The sequence below is a fragment of the Giraffa tippelskirchi genome, chromosome 9 (assembly GCF_054371585.1).
Source record: "Giraffa tippelskirchi isolate mGirTip1 chromosome 9, T2T-mGirTip1v1.2.pri, whole genome shotgun sequence".
NCBI lineage: Eukaryota > Metazoa > Chordata > Mammalia > Artiodactyla > Giraffidae > Giraffa > Giraffa tippelskirchi.
Window position 1 is genome coordinate 19,670,201 of NC_137283.1, and position 27,765 is coordinate 19,697,965.

Genomic DNA, 27,765 nt, shown 5'->3' on the forward strand with positions numbered 1-27,765 from the left:
TAATCAATATACAAAAGTGGCATATTTAGGGATGGCATATTCTATTATTGGACTTCCCTCATGACTCAGATGGTAAAGAATCTGCCTGCAATGTAGGAGACCGAGGTTCAATCCCTGGGTCAGGAAGATCCCCTGGAGGAGGAAATGGTAACCTACTCTGGTATTCTTGCCATGGACAGAGGAGCTGGTGGGCTACAGTCCATGGGGTTCCAATGGGCTACAGTCCATGGGGGTCCAAAGAGTTGGACAGGACTGAGTGAGTAACACACACACACACACACACACACACACACACACACACACATTCTATTGCCTTTCAAGTTGAGTATGAAACATCTATGTGTAGAGGTCAGAAACTCACAGTGGGATCAGGACTCACTTGAACACAGAAGATATGGAGGAGCAGCTGCTACAGCCAAGACCCTTATGACTTTCTTTGCCTGGTCACATAGCTAGACTGCCTTTCCCAGACAGCCATGCAATTAGATAATAATCACATGACTAAGTTCTAGCCAATGTAGTTTGAGAGGATATGATATGGCTCTTCTATGATATCCTTTTTCTTCCTGAGGCTCCAAGGGTGGTATAGCCATAAAATGGAAAAAAAACAGTGTCCTGTAATCACTTTAAAGAGCAAAACCACCCACAAATCATGCCTGCCTTGAAGAGTTACATGATCGAAAAATAAACTTGTATGCTTGAAATAGTTTATATTATCAGAAACATATAAATTATATACATTTATAATTTTGTATATAAAATTGTGTGTGTGTGTGTGCATGTGTGCTCAGTCATGTCCAACTCTTTGTAGCCCACCAGGCTTCTTGGCCCATGGAATTTTCCAGGCAAGAATACTGGAGTGGGTTGCCATTTCCTTCTCCAGGAGATCTTCCCAACCCAGGGGTTGAACCCATGTCTCTTGCATCTCCTGCACTGGCAAGCAGTGTCTTATCACTAGGCCACCTGGGAAGCCCCAGTAAAATTGCATGTCAATATATTAATACATTGACCTGAATAAGCATTAACATATGTATTAATAAATATTAGTATAAATGCCTAAATTTTAGCACATATTATCTATGTGTCAAAGCAGTCAAATCTATACCACCTAACATGGGAATTAGTATTTTCAAGTGCAGTACTGCTTTAACAAAAACTGATAAAATATGTAGCAATGAAGGACTGATTGGGCTCACAGCAGGTAGTTCAGAAATAGATTTTACAGTCTGCAAAAATGGAGGCATGTTAGGTAGAACTGTCACCTTCAATCACTTGGAAAGAAGATCGAAGGCATACTGAGTCTATTGCTCTGGAAGCAGCAGATGGAATGTGTTACAATACCAGTACTTACTGTTTGTTTCTTGCTGCTTATAGGAAGTCATTACAAGCAAAAGTTTGCAAACAGAAACTAAAGAATTACGGGACTGAAGAAGCCAATTTCTTATAGAGTACAAAGAACAGGAGACAATTTAAAGAAGGCCTATTAAAACTCAGTTCAGTTCAGTCGCTCAGTCGAGTCCGACTCTTTGCGACCCCATGAATTGCAGCACGCCAGGCCTCTCTGTCCATCACCAACTCCCGGAGTCTACCCAAACCCATGTCCATCGAGTCGGTGATGCCATCCAACCACCTCATCCTCTGTCGTCCCCTTCTCGTCCCGCCCCCAATCCTACCCAGCATTAGGGTCTTTTCCAATGAATCAACCCTTCGCATGAGGTGCCCAAAGTATTGGAGTTTCAGCTTCAACATCAGACCTTCCAATGAGCACCCAGGATTGATCTCTTTTAGGATGGATTGATTGGATCTCTTTGCAGTCCAAGGGACTCTCAAGAGTCTTCTCCAACACCACAGTTCAAAGGCATCAATTCTTCAGCGCTCAGCTTTCTTCACCGTCCAACTCTCACATCCATACATGACCACTGGAAAAACCATAGCCTTGACTAGACATACTTTTGTTGGCAAAGTAATGTCTCTGCTTTTAAATATGCTATCGAGGTTGGCCATAACCTTCCTTCCAAGGAGTAAGCGTCTTTTAATTTCATGGCTGCAATCACCATCAGCAGCGATTTTGGAGCTCAAAAAAATAAAGTCTGACACTGTTTCCACTGTTTGCCCATCTATTTCCCATGAAGTGATGGGACCAGATGCCATGATCTTAGTTTTCTGAACGTTGAGCTTTAAGCCAACTTTTTCACTCTCCTCTTTCATCTTCATCAAGAGGCTCTTTAGTTCTTCTTCACTTTCTGCCATAAGGGTGGTGTCATCTGCATATCTGAGGTTATTGATATTTCTTCCGGCAATCTTGATTCCAGCTTGTGTTTCTTCCAGCCCAGCGTTTCTCATGATGTACTCTGCATATAAGTTAAATAAGCAGGGTGACAATATACAGCCTTGACATACTCCTTTTCCTATTTGGAACCAGTCTGTTGTTCCATGTCCAGTTCTAACTGTTGCTTCCTGACCTGCATACAGGTTTCTCAAGAGACAGGTCAGATGGTCTGGTATTCCCATCTCTTTCAGAATTTTCCACAGTTTATTGTGATCCACACAGTAAAAGGCTTTGGTATAGTCAATAAAGCAGAAATAGATGTTTTTCTGGAACTCTCTTGCTTTTTCAGTGATCCAGCAGATGTTGGCAATTTGATCTCTGGTTCCTCTGCCTTTTCTAAAACCAGCTTGAACATCTGGAAGTTCACGGTTCACGTATTGCTGAAGCCTGGCTTGGAGAATTTTGAGCATTACTTTACTAGCATGTGAGATGAGTGCAATTGTGCAGTAGTTTGAGCATTCTTTGGCATGGCCTTTCTTTGGGATTGGAACGAAGACTGACCTCTTCCAGTCCTGTGGCCACTGCTGAGTTTTCCAAATTTGCTGGCATATCGAGTGCAGCACTTTCACAGCATCACCTTTGAGGATTTGAAATAGCTCAACTGGAATTCCATCGCCTCCACTAGCTTTGTTCGTAGTGATGCTTTCTAAGGCCCACTTGACTTCACATTCCAGGATGTCTGGCTCTAGGTGAGTGATCACACCATTGTGATTATCTGGATCGTGAAGCTCTTTTTTGTACAGTTCTTCTGTGTATTCTTGCCACCTCTTCTTAATATCTTCTGCTTCTGTTAGGTCCATACCATTTCTGTCCTTTATCAAGCCTATCTTTGCATGAAATGTTCCTTTGGTATCTCTAATTTTCTTGAAGAGACCTCTAGTCTTTCCCAATCTGTTGTTTTCCTCTATTTCTTTGCACTGATGGCTGAGGAAGGCTTTCTTATCTCTCCTTGCTATTCTCTGGAACTCTGCATTCAGATGGGAATATCTTTCCTTTTCTCCTTTGCTTTTCGCTTCTCTTCTCTTCCCAGCTAACTGTAAGGCCTCCTCAGACAGCCATTTTGCTTTTTTGCATTTCTTTTCCATGGGGATTTTCTTGATCCCTGTCTCTTGTACAATGTCACGAACCTCTGTCCATAGTTCATCAGGCACTCTGTCTATCAGGTCTAGACCCTTAAATCTATTTGTCACTTCCACGGTATACTCATAAGGGATTTGATCTAGGTCATACCTGAATGGTCTAGTGGTTTTCCCTACCTTCTTCAATTTAAGTCTGAATTTGGCAATAAGCAGTTCATGATCCGAGCCACAGTCTGCTCCCGGTCTTGTTTTTGCTGACTGTATAGAGCTTCTCCATCTTTGGCTGCAAAGAATATAATCAATCTGATTTCGGTGTTGACCATCTGATGATGTCCACGTGTAGAGTCTTCTCTTGTGTTGTTGGAACAGGGTGTTTGCTATTACCAGTGCGTTCTCGTGGCAAAACTCTATTAGCCTTTGCCCTGCTTCATTCTGTACTCCAAGGCCAAACTTGCCTGTTACGCCAGGTGTTTCTTGACTTCCTATTTTTGCATTCCAGTCCCCTACAATGAAAAGGACATCTTTTTTGGGTGTTAGTTCTAAAAGGTCTTGTAGTCACTTAAAATAAAGGAACTCAGCCTTGTGCCAAAGATAAAGATTTTTATATATCTACCCAAGCCTTTTATTTCAGATAGCCTCAAGGTAAGTGCCATTAATTTAGGAGAAAGGGACATGTGTACAAAGAAGAAAAGAAATATAGAGGATGCATCTAGGCAAAAGCTTAGGACATTGTTGTTGCTTCTAGAACTCTCTAGAAGCAAATAGATCAAAAGTCTACTAAGTTTTTAAGAGAATTGCATTGCAGTGAAAGCACAAGCCTGACATAAAGATGTCTTTAACCGCTCAAGTCATAAAACATCCCAGGGGCTCAAAACTTGCACCAGCAGCAAGCAGGCTACAGAAGCTCCATAAGGGCACCTGTGTGCACTTAAGATATAGCCAGGAGGGAAACAGGCAAGGAAGAGCATCCCAGAGGGAGTTCTTCCCAGAGAACAAAAGGAAGATATGATGATTCTAGTCAAGGTACTTTCTTCACTGCCAGGCGTCTTCACTGCCTGTTCCCAAGATCCATCATGGCAATGGACCAGACTGATTACTGCCTTATAGCTTTCTCTTTTTGAATGTAAGTTTTTATGGTGATTATCCTACCCCTATTCCACTAGTGCATATTGGGCATGTCTAGAGGTTGTTAAACATGAGTGATTTTATACCCCAGGGTGTTACTGAACCAGGTTCATTCGCCTGATGCACAGCAAACCAAACACTGAGATGCTGAAGTTTGTGGCAGAGAAAGAGTTTATTCACAAGGCAGTCAAATGATGATACAGGAAAGCCTCAGATCCAACTGCCTGAAGGCAAGGGGTTGGGAATATTTATGGGATAAAGAAGCAGGTGGTCTTAAGCACGGGGAAGGTTGATGGGAGGTAGAGAAAAGGTGAGGTAACTGGTGTTCCATGCAGGTGTACCTGAGCTACATGCCTCTTCATGGTGTAAGTGTTCAAAAATGGAGGTGTTTTGTATTATCTGAGGGTGGAGTTTTTGGCTCTGTGACATCAAAAGGTTATTCATCATTGTACAGGCCTAGTTTTAGTGTCAGTTGTCCAAACCAGTCTTAGCTGACTTAAACTGGACAAGAGCTGACTCCAAGTTCCTGAAAAAAACAATTTAAGCCCCCATTACTATAGCTACCCATATGTTGAAGGCAATGTCTATGGGGTGGTTAAGAAGTCTTGCAATAGGCTACCTAGGCTACCTGAGGCTTGGAGGGTATGCAATTAAAGAAAGAGAAAAAAGAAAAGAAGCAAAATAACTAAGGTGCATATAGTCAGTGAAGGCAGTTTACAAGCTAAGGAGTTTTTAACACTCAGTTCCCTAATCTGTTGTTCTGTAAGACAGGGTCAAGAAATTCTGCTGGTCACCAGCTGTTAACCATATGAAGTGCAATTTCAAGGAGACATTTTGCAACATCTGGAGACTTTTTTTTGGAGTCACAACTGGTGAAGTTGGGGGTTGCCACTGATATCAGTGGGTAGAGGACAAGTATGGTGCTAAACTTGGATGGCATCACTGACTCAGTGGACATGAGTTTGAGCAAACTTATAAGATGGTAAAGCCATCATAAGCCACTCATAAGATGGAAACCTACTATCTTGCAATCCTTGGGGTTGCAAAGAGTCAGACATGATTGAGTGACTGAACAACAATGAAATGGTGCTAAACATGACACAGGGCATTCGCTACATGAAGAACACCCAAACCATCTGCCTCCATGAATTTTACCTTTTGGATTTAGGTGAGGTTATATGGCTAGTTTCTACTCAGTGGAGCAGAAGTGATGTGTTTTGTGGCTGGTGATTTCAAGCAAGTAGGTGGGTCTCCTGCTACACAGGCTGTACAGACATAACTCTGAATGATGATGGAGCCACAAAATGAAAAGGGCCTAGGTGTTTCATTCACCACCCACTGACCAGGACATCACCTTTGAATGAGCACTGATATATTCTGTGTCTGTTTACTATGGTAATCCTGCCTGTCTTTATTAAGATGGTGCTTTAGAGACTATATTTTAAAGAAAATAATTTGTGAATATCTAAAACATCATTAGCCACTCTTAGCCACCTTTTCTCTATTCACTTGTGTGTCTTGTATTCAAATAAATATCTAATATACTCAGAATTGTAACATGTCTATCTCTATGTGCAAGAAGAAAAGAGCATTGCCCGACTTTAAGGGACCCACAGTCTGCTGAGGAAATCAGATACTTAAAATAACAGCTAACAATACCAGATAGAGAGTTCAGGAAGCACTTGCTTTTGAATGCCGTTGATTTGTCCCCATAGCTTCTACATCCAATGGTAGTTATAAATTTAAATGCCAGCCATAACTTTGACATATTAAACATAACCATTTCCTCCCTCATTCCACATCTGTGAAAGAAGGGGAAATTCCATGAAACAATAAAGAAGAGAAAATCAGAGAGGAGAGAATCTGCTGCTGCCTTGGGGAGGACCTATTCAAAGGCAATCTCTTTTGAGAGATCTGCCTTCTCACCTAAAACGATGGGGACAGGGAGCCATGCTTGGTACTCACTAAAGAACCATCATGGGCTGAAGTTTTGAAGAGGCAATATTTCCAAACTCTGAGAATATGAGTGTCTCAGAGTAAGGGGGATACAGTTAGGAAGAAACATGAAACATTGCTGCTGCTGCTGCTAAGTCGCTTCAGTCGTGTTCGACTCTGTGCGACCCCATAGACAGCAGCCCACCAGGCTCCGCCATCCCTGGGATTCTCCAGGCAAGAACACTGGAGTGGGGTGCCATTGCCTTCTCCGTGAAACATTGCTGCCCAGCCAATAATTATTGAAACAACAACAACAACAACAAAAGAAGAAGCAGAAAACTGGTATTATTAATATTTTGCAGTTTTTAACAAGTCCCATGTACTAGACACTTTAAGCAAGCTAAGCGCTCTGCCCAGTGGTTTTAAACATCTGTTTAAACCTCAATAATCCTGGTGGTTCAGACAGTAAAGAATCTGCCTGCAGTGCAGAAGACCTGGATTTGACCCCTGGATTAGGAATATCCCCTGGAGAAGGAAATTGCTACCAACTCCAGTATTCTTACCAGGAGAATCCCATGGACAGAGGAGCCTGTCAGGCTATAGTCCATGGGGTTACAAAGAGTTGGACATGACTGAACGACCATCACCATTATTATCTGGGGCTTCCCAGGTGGAACTAGTGGTAAAGAACCCGCCTGCCAATGCAGGAGGTGTAAGAGATGCAAAGTTCGATACCTGGGTCACCAAGATTCCATGGAGGAAGGTATGGTAACCCACTCCAGTATTCTTGCCTGGGAAATCCCATGAACAGAGAAGCCTAGTGAGTTACAGTCCATGGGGTTAAAGAGTCAGACACAACGGAAGTAACTTAGCATGCATGCGCCATTATTATCTCGTATTCATTTCACAAAATGAGAAAACCGAAGATCAGGAAAGAAAAATGTTATGTCCAAAGTCATTCACCCAACATAAGATATAGCTGAAAGTCAAAGAGACCTCTTTGAATCTATAAATATTGTTTAAGTTAATCTTTATGAAACAGTTTCCTTACAATGTTGTGTTCATTTCTGCTGTACAGCTAAGTGAATCAGCTATATGTATGCATATATTCCCTCTTTTTTAGATTTCCTTCCCATTTAGGTCACCCCAGAGCACTAAGTAGCATCTAGAAACATGTTGGCCATGTGGTCAAGCTCTGATGATTTGAAACTTGTCTTCAAGTAGAGGCCAGTTAGCAGAAAGTACAGCATCGTGGAGGGACTACCGTGGTTGATATGAATTGATCAGAATCTGTCCCTGTTGGCTATTACTGCATACCAAGTACCACTTAGTGAATTAAAAATATTTTATTAATTTTTGTTTTGCTCAGACTCTTGTGGGAAGGATATTAGGAAAGGCTCAGATGGGCAGTTTGAACCATGCGGCATCAGCTGGTGGCCAGGACTGGAGGAACCACAGCCAAGGTCTCTTCATCTACACAGCTGGTACCTTGGTGCTTCTTGGCATCTCTCTCTATCTCTCACCACATTGCATTTCCACACTAGCCTGGTGCCTCAGGGTAGACACAAATCTTACAATATTGCTGGCTTCCATGAAGGAGACATACGAAGCTGCCAGGACAGCTAAGGGCTATGCTCAAGAAATAAGCACAGAATTACTTCCACCATATCTATTCATCAAAGTAGTATAGAAGATGTCTAGATTTAAGTTGGTGGAGGAATAAACCCCACCTCTTGGTGCAGGACTGCCAGGTCACATAGCAGGGGAGCATAAGCAATGGGAGATGATGTGGCCGCCATCTTTGTCACATACAACCTGCCCCACAGGCAGACAGTCTTAAGATGCAGTGTGACAGGACACACAGGAAAGAGTACAGGAAGATTATCAGACTAAAAATAAAGCTTTTCCAACCAAAGACACCTTCCATCCAGCCCCACCAAGACAATGCCGTAATAACTAAACACAGAGGAAGAGATAGAATAAGGATAGTTTTTAAAATGTAGAAGTGGTCCTTAAAGATTAGAAGATATGTGTTTGAAAAAGTGGTCTTGAGTGAAGCCATTTGAATGACTGATTGTTTATATTAGCACCCACATACCAAACCCCATTTTAGGTGCTGTGGATACAAAGATTATAAAACACAATTTCTGACTTCAAGAAGTTCAGTCTTAAGGAAGCAACATGAGCCCTTTTAATCAATATTTTCTATCACCACCTAGTCAAGGCTGAAATTGTGAAAACAGAGAAAGAGGAAGCAAAAAAGAAGCAGGACAAAGAGCACTTTTGCCTCACAAAATTGAAATTAGGGGAAGAAGAAGGTGCTGATTCTTTGCTGAATTGAGGTCACTTATTAAGTCATCTGAATTAAGTATAAACATATATATTTTTGCAAAATCAGGGATGAGCAATATATGGAGTTTACTCTTCCTGTCCCTAGTACATCAGAACACCATGTCCTCCTAAGGTAACAGGTGGCTTTAATGTCTTTTTTAATACTGCATTCCAGGCAGCCACTGCCAGTCTATCAGGTTACCAAGAGGTGACCTGCTCACCATCATGTTGGAGTGAAGGATTCTCATTTAATATTTTTGAGTCTACTCTTCAGAGTTGATAGCTGAACACATTTTAAGACAAGCTGTCATTCAGTTAGCGTGTTATCCTCATGGTAAATCACCTGCGGATCTTTGATAAATTCCATTATCCAGATGCACCACACACCAATCAAATACAAATCTCTAGGAATAATCATATATATATATATATATATATATAAAATATGTACATAGGGTTAACTTACATATGTGCATGCATGCTAAGTCACTTCAGTTGTGTCCAACTCTGTGCGACCCTAAGGGTTATAGCCTGCCAGGCTCCTCTGTCCATGGGATTCTCCACACAAGAACACTGGAGTGGGTTGTCATGCTCTCCTCCAGGGGATCTTCCCGACCCAGGATCTAACTGGTGTCTCCTGCATTTCCTGCATTGCAGGTGGATTCTTTACCCAATGGGCTACCTGGGAAGCCCAATATACATACGTGCATGTATATATATATAAATTTATATATATACATATAAAGTTCTGGAGATGACAATATGCAGCCAAGATTGTGATCCGTTGTGCCTATACAAGAAATGCTTCTTTGAATTTCTGGTACAAAGACACTATTCATACAGCAGGCTCCCAAAGGAAGATATTTACTGATTAAGGCATTGTCAGATGACTGGGTTGTATTCCCAGTAGGTTTTAACTTCTGCCTGATATCCAAGTTTAGTATATTTCATTACTTATTTCCATGTTTATATGCTGATAAAACTTCTGAATTAATCAATACATTACTATCACAATTTGTTGTTCTTAACCTTGTTGATTTTTCATTTTACATTAAGCAAACAAGGGAAGCAAGAAGTTTTTAAATATAATAATAATGGAGAAAAGAGTATATGGTTGTTTTGTTTCTCCTCTGGCATACTTGAAATATTGACATTATTGGAAAAAGTCACCGAAACAAAAAAACACCAGAGGTAATAAAAAATGCCCCCATTAGAAAGGAGTTTATCACATCAAAATTAATGATTTTCAGCCAGTAACAATGCCAGTCTTTGGTTGTCAAGTTAACTCAATTTCAATTTAACTGAGCTACTCTATCATCCAAATCAGAGTAACAGACAGAGATGAATTAGGCGATTTCAGATGCTGCATATACTATGTGCCCAGGGTAAGAATTAATCCTGGGTAATGTTTTTATTTCTTCGTATTTTCTCTCTCATGCTTCTCTATTTCCCTCCTCTCTCTTTCTCTCTGTCATGCTTCTTTAAGAATTGTCTTTCTTAATTGCAGTGATGATGATATCATCAAATTTATTTTATTCAATGGCTGTGATACTAATTCTCTTTGTCTCCCTTTGTAAAAAGTAGAGTGATACCATACTTTCAAGGGAACTATTATGTGGTCTCTGTCCCATCTAATGTTATAATCTTTTCTTCTGCATTGTTAAATCTATGGCTATTTTAACAGCTATAGTATCTCTATTTAATTCTCCATGACATTACCAGCTTTCAGTCAGTATGCAAAAATGGTTCCATGTCTTCTTTTTGTGTGTGTGAGAGAGTAAAATAGGACTAAAGGATTTACACAAAGCTCAAATTGGCATTAACTGGGACATTGACTCAGCAATCATTTCCTGAAAGCATAAACATCAAGGCACCCTCTCAGGCCAAAGGGATACAAAGATGGATGTGACATGATTTCTATACTCAAGAGTAAGTCTAACAGCATTCACTCTGATAAGGGCCATAAAGTCAAAGGATAGCAAGACTGACTAGTTGTTGAAGACTCACTTCTTCCCACTTCCCAGCTAGTTACGTCAAAGTTCACCACTGTGTACACTTGCAGTCATATCTTTTCTCCACAATCATACAGTAAGCATCTTTCAGAACAGTCTAGTTTCTTCCTGTAATTTTAATAAATTTTGGAGTCTTCATGTGGTTCACCATACAGAATTGCATTTGAGAAAATTTTAGTAGTGTAAGAGCAAAAAATAAGTGCAATGTCAGAAACCCAGCTTTGATCCCTGGGTTGGGAAGATCCCCTAGAGAATGAAATCAATCCATTCCAATATCCTTGCTTGGTAAATCCCATGGACAGAGGAGCCTGGTGAGTTACAGTCCATGGGTCACAAAGACCCATACACGACTTAGTGACTAAACAACAACAACAAGATGATCAAGTTGCTCCCAAGATTATTTAAGGAACTGAATATTTATTTCAAAGTATTAGAAAAATCAATGTTAGACTGCAGTTACAAGGAAAACCAGTTAGTGTCCTACAGAACAAGAAAGCCATAACCATTGGGGTCATCTTGTCTACCATAGAGAAATCTACAAGTCAATATGTAAGCTCACAGTATTTGCATGTAATTAATTTCAATAAGTAACAAATTCAAACACCGGTATGTTTCCTAGAGAATGAGATAATGCTTGGGTGGGCCTATTACACAATGAAGCAGCATAACTTTCAGTGGACATATTATATATACTTTTGCCTTATTTCCAAATTTTGAAAACTTTTTGTTAATGACTATAAAATCTAGTTACAGTGGTATTTAGGCTATAAATATGTTGAAGTAGAACCGTATCTTCTATATTTTTAGTATTCCTTGATGTATATATGCAATAACATTAAATAAATATCTAATAAGGACTTCCCAGGTGGCACTAGTGGTAAAGAACCCGCCTGCCAATCCAGGAGATGTAAAAAGATGCAGGTTCAATCCCTGAGTCAGGAATATCCCTTGGAGGAGGGTGTGGCAATCCACTCCAGTATTCTTTCCTGGAGAATTCCATGGACAGCCTGGTGGGCTACAGTCCATAGGGTCGCAAAGAGAGATGACTGAGGCCACTTAACACATACACATACACACATACACACACACACGCAAATATCTAATAATGGCTTTCCTTGCTAGTTGTTGAGCATAAGGAGATAACATAGGAAAAGTCTTTGCTCTGGAAAGGTTCACACGTCAGTGGATATACTCAATACATTCTTGTTGATTGTTGAAAAAGATGCATATTATATTTATCAAAATATTTAGATTCTGCCTACCTGAATTGGAATACTGTATGGCTCTGTGATCTTGGCAAGTCTCTTACTTCTTTGAGCTTCAGTTGCTTCAATTGTAAAAGAAAGACAAAAATAATAATATACTCACAAAATATATATGATTATTTAACGAGTTAATACTTTAAAAAGAGCCTACCACACAGTAAGTGTATAATAAGTTTTAGCTAGCTTTATTATTACTACAAAACACTATTTCAAACTGCTTAATGGGATTTCAAAGATGAAACATGGACCTAAAGATTATCATATTAAATGAAGTAAGTCAGACAGAGAAAGGCAAACATTGTATGATATCGTTTATATGCAGAATGTAAAAGAAAAGGACAGTACAAAGGAACAAAGCAGAAACAGACTTACAGACACAGAAAACAAACTTATGCTTACCAAATTGGGAAGTGGGGGATAAATAGGGAAGAGGAAATTAACAGATGCACAATACTATATATAAAATAAGCAACAAGAAATTACTGTATAGCACAGGGAACTACATTCAATATCTTGTAGTAACCTATAGTGGAATAGATTAGAAAAAAGAATATACACATATACATATATATGTGTGGGTGCCCTGGTGGCTTAGATGATAAAGAATCCACCTGCAATGCAGGAGACGTGGGTTCAATCCCTGGGTCAGGAAGATTCCCTTGGAGAAGGGAATGGTTCCCTACTCCAGTATTCTTGCATAGAAAATTCTACAGACAGATGAGCCTGGTGGGCTACAGCCCATGGGGACTCAAAGAATCAGATATGACTGAGTCACTAATAGTTTCACTTTTCTTTTTCATATATATGCATAACTGAATTACTTTGCTGTACTTGTACACCTGAAATGAACAAAACATTGTAAATCCACTACATTTCAATTTAACAAAAAGACGAAACTTGCGCAATCCTAAAATTTTAACAAGAAACCAACACAATGTCTCGTCAATGGAAAATACTCAGTAAAATTTAGTGAGTGAATGAATACATGAATGAATACTGAATTTATTGTAACGTCTGCAGAGGAACCAGAGATCAAATTGCCAATATCCCATCTGAATGCAGAGTTCCAGAGAATAGCAAGGAGAGATAAGAAAGCCTTCCTCAGCGATCAGTGCAAAGAAATAGAGGAAAGCAACAGAATGGGAAAGACTAGAGATCTCTTCAAGAAAATTAGAGATACCAAGGGAACATTTCCTGCAAAGATGGGCTCGATAAAGGACAGAAACGGTATGGACCTAACAGAAACAGAAGATATTAAGAAGAGGTGGGAAGAATGCACAGAAGAACTATACAAAAAAGATCTTCACGACCCAGATAATCACGATGGTGTGATCACTCATCTAGAGCCAGACATCCTGGAATGTGAAGTCAAGTGGGCCTTAGAAAGCATCACTACGAACAAAGCTAGTGGAGGTGATGGAATTCCAGTTGAGCTATTTCAAATCCTGAAAGATGATGCTGTGAAAGTGCTGCACTCGATATGCCAGCAAATCTGGAAAATTCAGCAGTGGCCACAGGACTGGAAAAGGTCAGTTTTCATCCCAATCTCAAAGAAAGGCAATGCCAAAGAATGCTCAAACTACTGCACAATTGCACTTATCTCACACGCTAGTAAAATAATGCTCAAAATTCTCCAAGATAGGCTTCAGCAATACATCAACGGTGAACTTCCAGATGTTCAAGCTGGTTTTAGAAAAGGTAGAGGAACCAGAGATCAAATTGCCAACATCTGCCAGATCATCGAAAAAGGAAGAGAGTTCCAGAAAAACATCTATTTCTGCTTTATTGACTATGCCAAAGCCTTTGACTGTGTGGATCACAATAAACTGTGGAAAATTCTGAAAGAGATGGGAATACCAGACCATCTGACCTGTCTCTTGAGAAACATGTATGCAGGTCAGGAAGCAGCAGTTAGAACTGGACATGGAACAACAGCCTGGTTCCAAATAGGAAAAGGAGTACGTCAAGGCTGTATATTGTCACCCTGCTTATTTAACTTATATGCAGTGTTCATCATGAGAAATGCTGGGCTGGAAGAAACACAAGCTGGAATCAAGATTGCCGGGAGAAATATCAGTAACTTCAGATATGCAGATGACACCACCCTTATGGCAGAAAGTGAAGAAGAACTAAAGAGCCTCTTGATGAAGGTGAAAGAGGAGAGTGAAAAAGTTGGCTTAAAGCTCAACGTTCAGAAAACTAAGATCATGGCATCTGGTCCCATCACTTCATGGGAAATAGATGGGCAAACAGTGGAAACAGTGTCAGACTTTATTTTGGGGGGGCTCCTAGATAATGTATTTAAAAGCAGAGACATTACTTTGCCAACAAAAGTAGGTCTAGTCAAGGCTATGGTTTTTCCAGTGGTCACGTATGGATGTGAGAGTTGGACGGTGAAGAAAGCTGAGCGCCGAAGAATTGATGCTCTTGAACTGTGGTATTGGAGAAGACTCTTGAGAGTCCCTTGGACTGCAAGGAGATCCAATCATTCCATCCTAAAGGAGATCAATCCTGGGTGTTCATTGGAAGGACTGATGTTGAAGCTGAAACTCCAATACTTTTGCCACCTCATGCGAAGAGTTGACTCATTGGAAAAGACCCTAATGCTGGGTAGGATTGAGGGCAGGAGGAGAAGGGGACGACAGAGGATGAGATGGTTGGATGGCATCACTGATTTGATGGACATGGGTTTGGGTAGACTCTGGGAGTTGGTGATGGACAGGGAGGCCTGGCGTGCTGCAATTCATGGGGTCGCAAAGAGTCGGACACGACTGAGCGACTGAACTGAACTACAGACAAAGTGACCCATTTCTCCTTACTTCCATATGACAACAGTTTTCCAATGTAGATAGTACGCAATAGTTAAAACTTTTTCATGACTTTTCTAGGAGAAGGCAATGGCAACCCACTCCAGTGTTCTTGCCTGGAGAATCCCAGAGACGGGAGAGCCTGGTGGGCTACCGTCTATGGGGTCGCACAGAGTCGGACACGACTGAAGCGACTTAGCAGCAGCATGCCTTTTCTAAATTTCTTCAGCTATAACTTCAGTAGGTTAGTTTAACACAGCTAGCATACCCATAGACCTAGCATCCTATGACTTGCAAAAAATTACTGAAAATTGAGTTCCAAACAAATTACTGAGCTGAGACTTAATTATAAGAAGTAGAGATACCGAGTAAAATTGTTCCCTAAACATTACTTACTTTTCAGCCCATTGTTTATAACCTTCTTATCCTTCTTCCAATTATCAGCAGAAACCACATTCTCTCAAACAATCCATTTGGCTTTCAAATGGATTGAAAGCTTGAGCCTGCAGAGCTTATGTTGCTCTAAATGGGGGTGTGTTCTATTGTAAATGCATCCTAAAGAATTGAAAACATTCTTTGATTCCAGGTCTTTTTTCTCCCTCCTAAGTTTGTCAAACCACTGAATTGTCAGTGGTGATGCTAAGGCTGAACACATCCAATGAAATGACCACTGCTTTTAAGTCAGAAGACACTAAAACTTGATTTGCAAGAAGGACAGTTCAAATCTTTGGCATTTAGGATTTTTCCCTTTACATCTACACAGAAGTGCCTGAATCCAAGTTTCTGATCTGAACGCTATAATGGGAAAGAGATTACATTTATTTCTAGCAACTCCAATGTAGATGATACCCTTTCTTATTGCCCCTAGAAGATCTTAAAACCTCCATTATTGTGTATATTACACTAATTTTGTGATTATTGACTTACATGTTTGTTTCTTTTACAAGATAGTGAGATTCTGGAGTATAAAATCCTACTTGTTTTTGTAACTCCAAATGTTAAAGTGGTGCCCAGCACACATTAGGCATTTAATAAATGTTTCCTATGCACACATAACTTCATTTCCCCCTTTTCTCTGGTTCATATCCTCTAAGAGTTCCAGCAGTAATCTTCGCTTTGCCCTGTAAACTCAGGTCTGATCTACCCATCTCCAGATTGGCCCAAGGCTACTTTTTATGTCAATCCATCTTTATTTATTTATTTATTTTTTAATTGGCAGAAAATTGCTTTACAATATTGTGCTGGTTTCTGCCCTACAACAATGAAAATCAATCATATATATATATTCCCTCCCTGTTGAGCCTCCCTCCCCCCTCCCATCCCACCCCTGTAGGTCAGCACAGAGCACCAGGCTGGGCTCCCTGTGTTATATGCAGCTTCCCACTAGTTACCTATTTTACACGTGATAGTATATGTATATATGTCAATGTTACTTCCTCAATTCATCCCAACTCTTTCTTTTCCCTGCCGTCTTTTTCATGCCTGAGTTTGGAAAGTCTTCTTTCCCTTGTGACTTATTTGAAATCTTTTTACTCTTTTAACATTTGTTTAAGCTTTGCTCTACCTGAGACAATTGTTCCTTCCTCTTATCTCCCTAAGTGCTAACAGTGATGCCACACTCGAGTCCCACCATGAGCTGCCTCAGCTGCCTTTAATTGTTCCACATGTGCTGATGATATGCCCGGTCGTGATGTCTTCTTTTCTTTGTATGCTTCATGATGCCCAGTTCTATATACAGAATAAGAGCTCAAAAAAACTTTTTTTCAAATTGAGTTTGCTCACGTCTCATAAACTAATCTCTTCCAGTGATGGCAATTGAAAGTGGTTTCTGTAAAATTGAAACCTTAAGCATAAGTATGTCTAGAATATTTGATCATGGCAATAAAGCCAGTAATAGATTCCTTTAGTAACCAATTCAAAAATTTTAACTCACGGCTCAATTATAAAACAAAACTAAGAATACTGCTGTTTTAAAAAATCTATTCCTCCACCTCTTTCCTCCTACCCAGGGTTATCTCGTTGCTAAGGTGTACTTAGTACAAAAGTTAGTCTGTTTCTTTTTCTTTATTTTTCAGCTTTTTTAAATTTAGAAGAATAGAATACTGTTTAGACGCTATTTAAAAGACATAAATCACATTGCTATGTTTTTCAAAGAGAGAGAAAATTGATTGATAGATCCCTTGTCTCCTCTGAAATCTTCCTTATCTCCTGTCTAATTCATTTATGTAATTACCACCTTCCTTTTCTTCCTGACTTTCTCTATCTTCCTCTCTATCTTCTGGCTCCCACTCTACAAAGTTTGAGAGATATAATTGTTTTCAAAAGTCTTACCTTCCTTGGAGCCAACCTAGCCCCAATGAGAGATTTTTGACCCACAGAGGCTTAATATATGTAAATAAAAAAAAAAATAAGAGTAAGAGGAAAGTATAGAAGAGTAACCTACTTGGAACAACTGTTCACCAATGACTTCTTGCATGTTTTTTTAGACTCCACAACTGATAAGAGAGCCACTACACATCTGAAACTAAAGGAGAGCATATAACTTCATCCCATTAGCAATGTAAGAGGTCTTCAAGCCATAGCTATAAAACAACAGACATATTTCAGTAATATGCATGTCTGGACCACAGTATATACCAGTTGTGGCCCCTCTGCAACAGAAATGGAAATATAAAACCACTAACAATTTACTATTTTCAAATAAAGTTAAAAATGAGCCTTGTCACATTTAAATATCAACTCATAAATGCATGATCATGCCTAGATGAGAATAAACACTTTCAGGGAAGACTGCTGCTGGTTGCTGCTACCAGCTGCTGCTGGTTATGCTATCACATAAAGTTGTGACGATGTTAATACCTGATTTGACTTATACAGCACCTCACTTTCAGAAAGCTCAAGGGCAGATACACTTCAGTATATCTCATGAAACCTTACCATGTCTGCACTGGAAAATTTCACAATTACCAGAACAAAAATACCTCAGCTATAAAACACTGATCTCTAATTTAGAGATGAATATCTTCTCTTAGAGACTTACAGGATGGCAAATAAATGGCCAGAACTACAGATCAGTAGAGGTGGAAAAAATAACTCATTATATTATTAATGTTGAGATTACATTTTAATGTTATAAACCTATTATCAAATTTTGTGTATACAATTTATTTTAATACATTTGTGCTTTAACTTTTACATTAAAATTAAAAGTGATTTACAAACCAGTATTACTGTTTTTCATATTTGTCTGTATATTTACCCTTACCAGTGAGTATTATACTATCATAGGCTTTCATGTTGTTGTCTGCTTCAACCTGAAGAACGCAGTTTATATACATTTAAGAATAAGAAAGCTCTAAAATAAACAACCTATCTTTAAATCTCAAGGAACTAGAAAAAGAAGAAGAAATCAAGTGCAAAGTTAGTGGAGGAAGGAAACAAAAATCACAGAAGACATAAATGAAATAGACTATGCTGCTGCTGCTAAGTCGCTTCAGTCGTGTCCGACTCTGTGCGACCCCATAGACGGCAGCCCACCAGGCTCTGCCATCCCTGCGATTCTCCAGGCAAGAACACTGGAGTGGGTTGCCATTTCCTTCTCCAATGCATGAAAGTGAAAAGTGAAAGTGAAGTCGCTCAGTCGTATCCGACTCTTCCCGACCCCATGGCTGCAGCCTACCAGGCTCCTCCATCCATGGGATTTTCCAGGCAAGAGTACTGGAGTGGGTTGCCATTGCCTTCTCTGAAATAGACTATAAAAGCAATATTAAAAAAATCACTGAAATAAAGAGTTGGCTTTTTGAAGAGACAAAAAAAATTGACAAACCTTTAGTTGTACTAACTAAAAAAGAAAGAGAAGACCAAATAAATAAAATTTTATAAAGAAGGAAACTTTACAACTGATGTGACAGAAATAAAAGGGTTCAAAAGGACTACCATGAACAATTATATGCCAACAAATTAGATAACCTAGAAAAAAAAAGTGGATAAATACCTAGAAATATACAAGTGACCTGGACTGAATCATGAAGAAATGGAAAACTGAACATATCAATAACAAATAAGAACTTTAAATCAATAATCAAAAACCTCCCAACAACAACAATGGCAACCACCATCTCAGGATCAGATGGTTCCACTGAGCCTGTTTGGTGGGTTCTACCAAACATTTAAAGAAGAATTAGCAACAATTCTTATTAGAGTCAAACTCATTTTACTAGGTCAGCATTACCCTCATAGCAAAGCCAATAAGGACACTCTAAGAAAATAAAAGTAAGACCATTACAGACCAATATCCTTGATGAACATAAATGCAGCCAATCTCAAACAAAATACTAGGTAAACCAAATTCAACAGAACATTAAAAGAATCATACACCATGATCAAGTGGGATTTATTTCTAGGGGGCAAGAATTGTTCAACATATGCAAATCGGTAAATACTATCTATCATATTAACATAACAAAGAATAAAAATCATATGATTATCTCAATAGAGGCAAAATATAGCATTTGACTAACTCACACTTTTATAATAGAAACACTCAACAAAGGAGACATAGATGGAATTTAACTCAACATAATTAAGGCCATGTAAAACAAGCCCACAGTTAGCATTACACTGAATGATAACATGCTGAAGACTTTTCCTCAGAGATCTGGATCAAATCATGGATGCCCACTGTTGCTACTTCTGTTCAATATAGTGCACTAGAATTCCTAACCAGAGCAATTAGGCAAGATCAAGAAATGAAAGGCAGCCAAATCAGAAGGGAAGAAATAAAATTATCTCTGTTTGCAGATAACACACTTTTATGCATGGAAAACTCAAAATGTTACACACACACACCTGTTAAAACTAACAAACAAATTCAGTAAAGTTGCAGGGTAAAAGATCAACATACAAACATCAGTTTTACGTCTACACAATGACAATAAAATATCCAAGAAGGAAATGAAGAAAACAATTCTATTTATCATAGTCTCAAAAAGAATGAAATACCCAGGAATAAATTTAACCGAGGTGTTAAAAGGTCTGTATGCTGAAAACTATAAAACATTGATAAAAGAAATTAAAGAAACTTAATAAATGAGAATACATCCAACATTCATGGACTGGAATAATTATTGCTTTTAAAATGTCCATGTTACCTGAAGTGATCTAAAGATCCAATACTATCCCAAATCAAAATCCCAATGGCATTATTCTTGGGCAAAGAAAAAACTAATCCAAAATTTCATGTGGTATCACAAAAGACCACAAATAGACAAAGTAATTCTTGAGAAACAAAAGCAGAGCTGGGGCCATCACACTTCTTTCATTTCAAAATATATAACAAAGCTACAGGAAAAAGGTCAGTTTTCATTCCAATCCCAAAGAAAGGCAATGGCAAAGAATGTTCAAACTACTACACAATTGCACTCATCTCACATGCTAGCAATGTAATGCTCAAAATTCTCCAAGCCAGACTTCAACAATACATGAACTGAGAACTTCCAGATTTTCAAGCTGGATCTGAAAAGCCAGAGGACCCAGAGATCAAATTGCCAACATCCGTTGGATCATAGAAAAAGCAAGAGAATTCTGGAAAAAAACATCTACTTCTGCTTCATTGACTATGCTAAAGCCTTTGACTGTGGATCACAACAAACTGTGGAAAATTCTTCAAGAGATGGGAATACAAGACCACCTTACCTGCCTCCTAAGAAAGCTGTATACAGGTCAAGAAGCAACAGTTATAACCAGACGTGGAACAACAGACTGGTTCCAAATTGGGAAAGGAGTACGTAAAGGCTATATATTGTCACCTTGCTTATTTAACTTCTATGCAGAGTACATCATGCAAAATGCTAAACAGGATGAAGCACAAACTGGAATCAGGATTGCCGGGAGAAATAGTAATAACCTCAGATATGCAGATGACATCATCCTTATGGCAAAAAGCAAAGAGGAACTAGATTCTCCTGATGAAAGTGAAAGAGGAGAGTGAAAAAGCTGGCTTAAAACTCAGCATTAAAAAAACGAAGATCATGGCATCCAGTTGCATAATTTCATGGCAAATCGATGGGGAAATAATGGAAACAGTGACAGACTTCATTTTCTTGGGCTCCAAGATCACTGCAGATGTTGACTCCAGCCTTAAAATTAAAAGATGCTTGCTCCTAAGCCAGTCATAGAAGGCCAAATATTGCATGATTCCACTTCGGTATCCAAAATAGACAAACTCATAGAAAGAAGAATAGATTGGCATTTGTCAGAAGCTGGGAGAAAAGGAGAATGAGATGTTGTTGTTCAACATGTATAATGTCCCAGTTATGCAAGAATGAATAAGTTCTAGAAATTGGCTGTACAACATTCTGCCTATAGTTGACAATATAGCAGGAGTGAGCACTTAAACATTTGTTAGCAAAGTAGATCTCATGCCAAGTGTTAATACGTATACACCCATATATACACACAACCAAAAACAAAGAGACACAAGAAAAATTTTGGAGGTGATGATTTTGTGGGTATAGGCTTACGTCCAAACACATCAAATTACGTACATTAAATATGTGTAGCTTTTTGTATTAAAAACAGTTTTAGAAATAATGAAAATAATAAGCTTTATAAACAGAGGGCCTCACAGATTATGTCACTGGTTCTGTTGGAATTGTATTCCTTTCCTCACACTCTCTAGCTGAATGGACAAAATACTTCATGTGTTTCAACTTCATCTCCTCATGTGTAAAGTGGTCATGGTGATAGTTCACTGTATATCCTGGAAGAGTCAGTGAGATAATGTATGCAAAGCACTTACCCATGTGCCTAAGAAGTATTAAGTATGCAGTGAAGGCTGGCTTTGTCGTTATTTCTGGTTATGCAGGGTGCTGAGACACAGGAGACTGCCACTAGCTATCTTGAGTGTTAGGCAGGCAGATCACATCTGTACTTACAGCTGCATAGTTCCCTAGTCAAAGAATTTTGGCAGCGGTATACAGAATATATGATCTAGGCCATAAGGCAAATACCTCTTGCTCTATGAAATCTTCCCTCACAGCCCTCTGGATGCATGAAAAAATGCCCTAAACCTTCCTCTTCTGCTTCCCAGTAGCACTGGTACAGCAAAGCCAGGCAAAGCCTCAACTATCACCTCTTCTATCACCTCTAAAAAGCACCACAGATGTATCTCTATCTTTGAACTTAGAATGTGCTGTGCTCTGGTTTAGAGGTGAGGTGAGATACTTCCTCTCCAAAGGCTTATTTTTTAAAACTTAGGTTCTATTTTTAATTGGAAGATAAATTTGCACCGTTTGAAAATTTCCAGATGCCTTTATTATATATGGCCTGTCTCGGTCTTCACCTTGGGCTCACTCATTTTCAAAGTCAAAGGCAGCAGATGGGTTATCCCAGCACTGGCGTCTTCACTTCCTTTCCCAAATCCCTCAGCCTATACGTTCTGCTTTTCCTTGTGTAGACTGGAGCTCATGATACTGTTGCCTAGAAATACAGGGGTGGCTCTAAAGTATTTAAAACATAACAAGAAAATTCTGCTCTTTGATTTGAGAAAAGATTGCCCAGAAGGCAAAATGAAAGGATAGTGGGAATATTGAAAGAGACAGGCTGTAAGTTAGGGGAGAAGTACCAAAATAAAAAATAAAATGATGCAAGATATTATTATTTCGGCTTTGACCTAGCTTCATATGAAAACTCTTGAAAACGAATACTAATGTAAGACAGTGGAAGTAGTTGAAGAACTTCAAATGTTTTCTATTTCTTTGTGGAATGGTTGCAAAAGGAAAATTACTTTTGATTATATAGCTCTGTCAGAATCTGGTTCCTTATTTGGGGGTTGATACTTACATCACATTCAAAGTCTGGCAGCATGAGGATTTCTGAAGCTGGCACAAAAGAATATAGGTGTTTAGATATAATCTCCTAAAACAACAGATAATTTTGTCAGATACAAGCGCCCTGACTACATAGTGGGCTCTATACTGGAATATGCTGTTGGGGGGCCCTTAGAAGGGAAAATGTATTACTATTACAGGTCAAAGTAAAATTGAATTACTGTGCTATGAGGGAAACAAGTCTTCCTCTTACCCTTCCTCTTACATCGTATTTCTTGGCTCTGTGACAGTTTAAAGACAAAAGTGATTTGTTTTGATTCCATAAGCTTATTTCAAAAGTTGTGTCTAACCATTTAAAGCCCAACTCATGAATACTAAGTATACAGAAAATAGTTTAAATATTATCATGACCTTACTCTGTTAATAATGGGGATTGAAGAGTATAATTTAGAACACCCCCTACAGTATCACTTAACATTTGAGTCTTTCTAATGTCCAGGTCTGATCATTCTCTGCTGGGCTAGATGTCCATTAAAGATCCACTCCCTACACCCTGTAAGGCCTGATTCTCAGCTTGGATTAGAATAGGAACTACACCACTGACTCTGACTCAACAATAGTCTGTAGCTCACCCAGCAGTCTTGATACTTGTCCACCTTCCTAATTACATGAACCAATTTCTTAGAATAAATCTCTTTCTGTAGATGCTCATCCTGTTGGCTCTGTTTCTCTGAAGAATCCTGATTACCCCCTCTTTCAGGTAATAATGGAACATGTTGTCTATAGGGGCACAGTTCCTAACACCCTGACTTCGAACTGTTTGGGGCAAGAACTTGAACATTTTTTGGTAAAATAACTTATTAATTCTTTACTTCAGGTTTGAAAAGAAAAAGGTTTTTATTTTTGTTTTTTCTTAAAAAAAAAATAAAACAACTAAACAAAACTATGAAAGTTCTATGCTCTGTATGAAAAGGAGTATCACGTTACTCTGTGGTCATCTTTTGAGCACAAAACCAGCCTTTTGTGGATTATTACAAGGACAAATGTAGCCATCAGCAGATTGTATCCCAGTTAGTAAGGGGGATTATACAATATTTTTTTCCTGTTGCTTGCATCATATTTACAAAGGAAACTTAGAAACAATCTCTATGAGACAGAATGTGTTTTATCTGTGATTGTGAGGGTAGTTGGTGCTACACATATTATACGTACATGTTTGCACAATCTCTTCCTTGCTTTCCCATGAACCTCAGTTTCTCGGCCTATGCCTTAAATGTATATTTGTTAATGAATACTTTTCAGTTTTTCTCCAAAATCTGTATCAAGGTCTCATAATCATAAATTGCCCCCCTCAGAGTTTTATAAAATAGTGTTTAGATATATTGTGTTAGATAAAATAGTGCTTCTTTATTTCCATAACAAGAATCTTAAAACCTGTGTCTTAAAATCTTAAAACCAAAAAGATGCACAATCAGAAGCAATAGGAGATCCCCCATAGAAGAAGAAAGACAGTTTCAGGCTTCTCTACTTTAAACCCAAAGCCTCTGACAACTTAAACCATTCTCTCTCTAGTTGTCACTCACTGGACCTCAGCAAACTGAAACAGAGTCAGCGTCACCTCTCTGCAGATTTCTGTGAATGAACAAGCCGAGTTCAAAAAGAGCCAGCCTTTAAATGGTGAGTTCATAAGTTAGAAGACATAGAGGACCTGATCATATTATCATACCCCTAAACCTGCTTTGTAGCCAGAAGCTAGACAGTTCTGAGCAAACTCTTTTCCCCTCAATAGTCCTGGATCCTTGTTGGCCCTTTGGTCAGGCAGAAGGAGCCTTGTAATGGTAGAGAGAGGCCTGGACTCCAGTCCAAAAGCTCCTACAACATTAAGCAAAAGAGTAAATCAAAAGAGTGATTTTAAAAGATCATAGCATATTCCTTTCTTTAAATGAAACCTTATACTAAAATTCAGAATATAAACAGATAAAAGTGGCACCTCACTGAAGGATTGCCCATAGGCCTTAGGACAGTTCCTCCAAATAACTAATGCATAGTTTGTAAACCAACGGTCTTGATTTAGAGAGGACCCTGATCTAGCTTCAAAGCCTTTGCATATAATATAGATTCCTGGGCTCTCTTCCAGACCATTGGACTCAGAACCTCAGAAAACCATACTTTCCACAAGCCCCTAGATAATTCTTAAGGTGCCCATTTGGCTGATATGAATCAGCGTTTGAAACTACTACAGTTGAATCTGTCTAATAGTCCTTCAAGTGCTCAAAACAATCAGCGCCACTAAATAAATAACTTATGATTCCCTCCCCACAGTACCAGAGTACTTTTACTAGCTTCAAGTTGCCTTACTGAAAACAAATGGCTTGTAAATTGTGCAACATTCCACCTGGGTTAGACATGCTTTTGTGATAACAGGCAAATAATTAATTATTTGCAAAAACTTTCTATCCCTAACCTCCTTGCAAAAGTGTCTCGTTTTACCATCAGAAGTTTCTCGCTGATTCTTTCAAATGATGTTCTCTCTCTTGAAAGACTAAAAAGGGCCACAAAAATGCATCCCACAAATAAATATAGAGATGTACCTCCTAAGTCCTAATCCAGGAACGGTTTCCAGGGTATTGTGAATTATTCATTTGGGGAAACACTGAAACCAAAAAAAGTGCACAGTGCCAACAGTCAAAAAGGAAATAATATATGCAGAGAAAGTGGTATGATTGTCTATTAGAAGCATTGAATGAAGCATTCAACTCACAGCTACTATGACTTTTACTGTTTATTGTCATTATTAACGGGAACAGGTTAAAACACTTTCAGATTCTCTAGGTCTGGCAAATTTTTAGACAAGGAAGAGTTGTGTGTATGTTGTAGCTACCTCTGATTAAAAGAGAGGGACATGTTTGGACTCTACAGTAGTAGTTCTCTATCTTTAGCTTGCATCGAGATCACCTGGAAGGCTTGTTAAAGCCCAGATTGCCAGGCTCCACCTAGAGTCTCTGCTACTGTAAGTCCTAGAAAGGGCCTGAGAATTTGCCTTTCTAACAAGTTCCCCTGTGATGCTGATGCTGTTGGTCCAGAAGTGCACCTCAAGAAGTACTGCACTGATGTAGGGTCACATTCCATGATGCTCTGAGAAATGTCCTTTGTAGCCAAGGCCAAAGGCTATGATTGCAGAGGAATGGTCCTTAAGATTTTCAAGTATGCATTAACAGCCCCATTCTGAGCTAAAACTTGTTCACCTGAAACACATTCAAACGCTCCAAGTCTTTATTGAGACATATGGTGTAATGACCAGATTATTTTCTGTCGGAAAACTGACAAATACAATTCACACATCTTGATGCAGTATAAGTAATTTATTGTCTTAAGTAATTGGGAAATCCAAGACAGCTGGTTTCAAGGCACAGCACAATATGGTCCGAGATTTCACTCTCTCCGTCTCTTGCTTCTGTTTGTCGGCCCTTCTCTATGCCGGCTAACGTCAGTGTCTTCTGCGACAGTCAGCTCTCTCTTTAAGAGGCAAAAGAGAAGGCATCTCACAGCTCATGATCCACCAGGAAGAGAGATGCACTGTCTCCAGGGATCCTCGAATGAAATCACGCCGAAGGTCTACGTTGGCCATACTGGTAACACCCATATTTTAGACCAATCACTGAACAGAGTGAGCAGGCACAGGATTGGCCAGCCCTTGGTCACATGTTCTTATAGTGGCTGCGAGAAAATTGAACGCTTTGCGTGAAGATGTCCCTGAAGGATGTGTGTAGGGGTAGTCGGCACCACGACAGGAAAACATAGTCTCTAACAAAAAAGACTGTGTGTTGAAATGGAGATTAAATGCCTGGGATGGAGAGAGAAGAGAATGAGTGCTGAAGACAGGAACTGAGACCAGGAGAGCAGTGAACTCTAGTTCCAGTGATTTCAAACCTGTACAAGGTCCTTACCCCAGCACCTTCGGACAAAACTCTCATCAGGAAACGGTCTTTCACTTTGTTTGTTGATGCCATGTTCCTGTCGCCATGGAGCCTCCTCTTGCCTGGAATTCTGCATCCTGCTGCTGCAGCTAAGTCGCTTCAGTCGTGTCCGACTCTGTGCGACGCCATAGACGGCAGCCCACCAGGCTCCGCCAGAACTAGTTAACGCATAAGCCTTCATCACATACCACATACTTAATATATTATTGAAGAAATAAGTGGCAAAAAAGAAGGACCCAACCGACTGAAATTTGGGTGAGTTAAGTGAGTTTTCTGAGCTCATTCTTTTTTTAACCTTGAAAAAATGAATATATTTTCTGGTTATTAAGGGCAGTTTTGAAAATTAAACATAATATATACGTACCTCTGGAAACTGACAAAAACGCAAATGTCAGCTGTTGTTCTAAGGATGTTGTATAAGATTTGTTGGCAGCCTACATATCAGGACAGCTATTAATATTGCAAAGTAAAAAGCCAGCAATATTGTCTGATGTAGCTCTCCCAAACAGCTCAAATATCATAATGGTCCTTTATTTCTTCACCTAACCAGGGGTTCTCAGCCCTGGCAGTGTATACAAGTGACACCAGAACTTTGTAATCTGCTACCAAGCTCAACTCAGAGGTTTTGTTTAAAATCCTGAGGGTTAGAGGGTTAGGTATCTGCATGGTTTTCAGTTTCCCCAGGTGATTGTCATGTGCAGCCAGGGCTGAGAATCACGTGGTACCAGAGCCTCACTGATACCTACCTGCGTCTCTTTGCTTCTTGAAAATAGGCTTCTCACTTGATTTCAGGTGAGATTTTAAGCCTCAGGTGCAGCACATGAAATTGTCATTTCGCTTAAGTCAGCATCTTCCCCTTCAAGAGTATGACAGGCCACTTTTGTAACAGTCTCTCAGGCATAAATTCTCTTCCAAATGTGCCTTTCTTGCAGGGCTCTGAAGCAAAAACAAAGCAGTTTAACCCTATAGTTACATTGATGACATTTTTGTCCACAAGCTTTGCATTTATTAAAATTTACTCCTGTTTCTAAATACTTAGAAGAGTTAAGAGAAAGAGGCACAGAGACCAGTTTAAC

At 39.3% G+C, this 27,765-nt stretch overlaps 2 long non-coding RNA genes across 2 annotated transcripts in view; one reads left to right on the forward strand and one right to left on the reverse strand.

The window, feature by feature from the left end:
- Positions 1–1,416: 1,416 nt before the first annotated feature.
- Positions 1,417–27,168, reverse strand: LOC145520766 (uncharacterized). The gene is made up of 4 exons (XR_014064801.1): positions 27,054–27,168; positions 22,726–24,584; positions 12,074–12,138; positions 1,417–3,911 (listed from the first exon to the last, which is right to left on the reverse strand). It is a non-coding gene; the product is annotated as an uncharacterized LOC145520766 (long non-coding RNA).
- LOC145520764 (uncharacterized) overlaps positions 26,695–27,765 on the forward strand; it is a 34,355-nt gene continuing 33,284 nt past the window's right edge. Inside the window, exon 1 of the long non-coding RNA XR_014064799.1 lies at positions 26,695–26,944. This is a non-coding gene — a long non-coding RNA (uncharacterized LOC145520764). The remainder of the gene's footprint in view (positions 26,945–27,765) is intronic.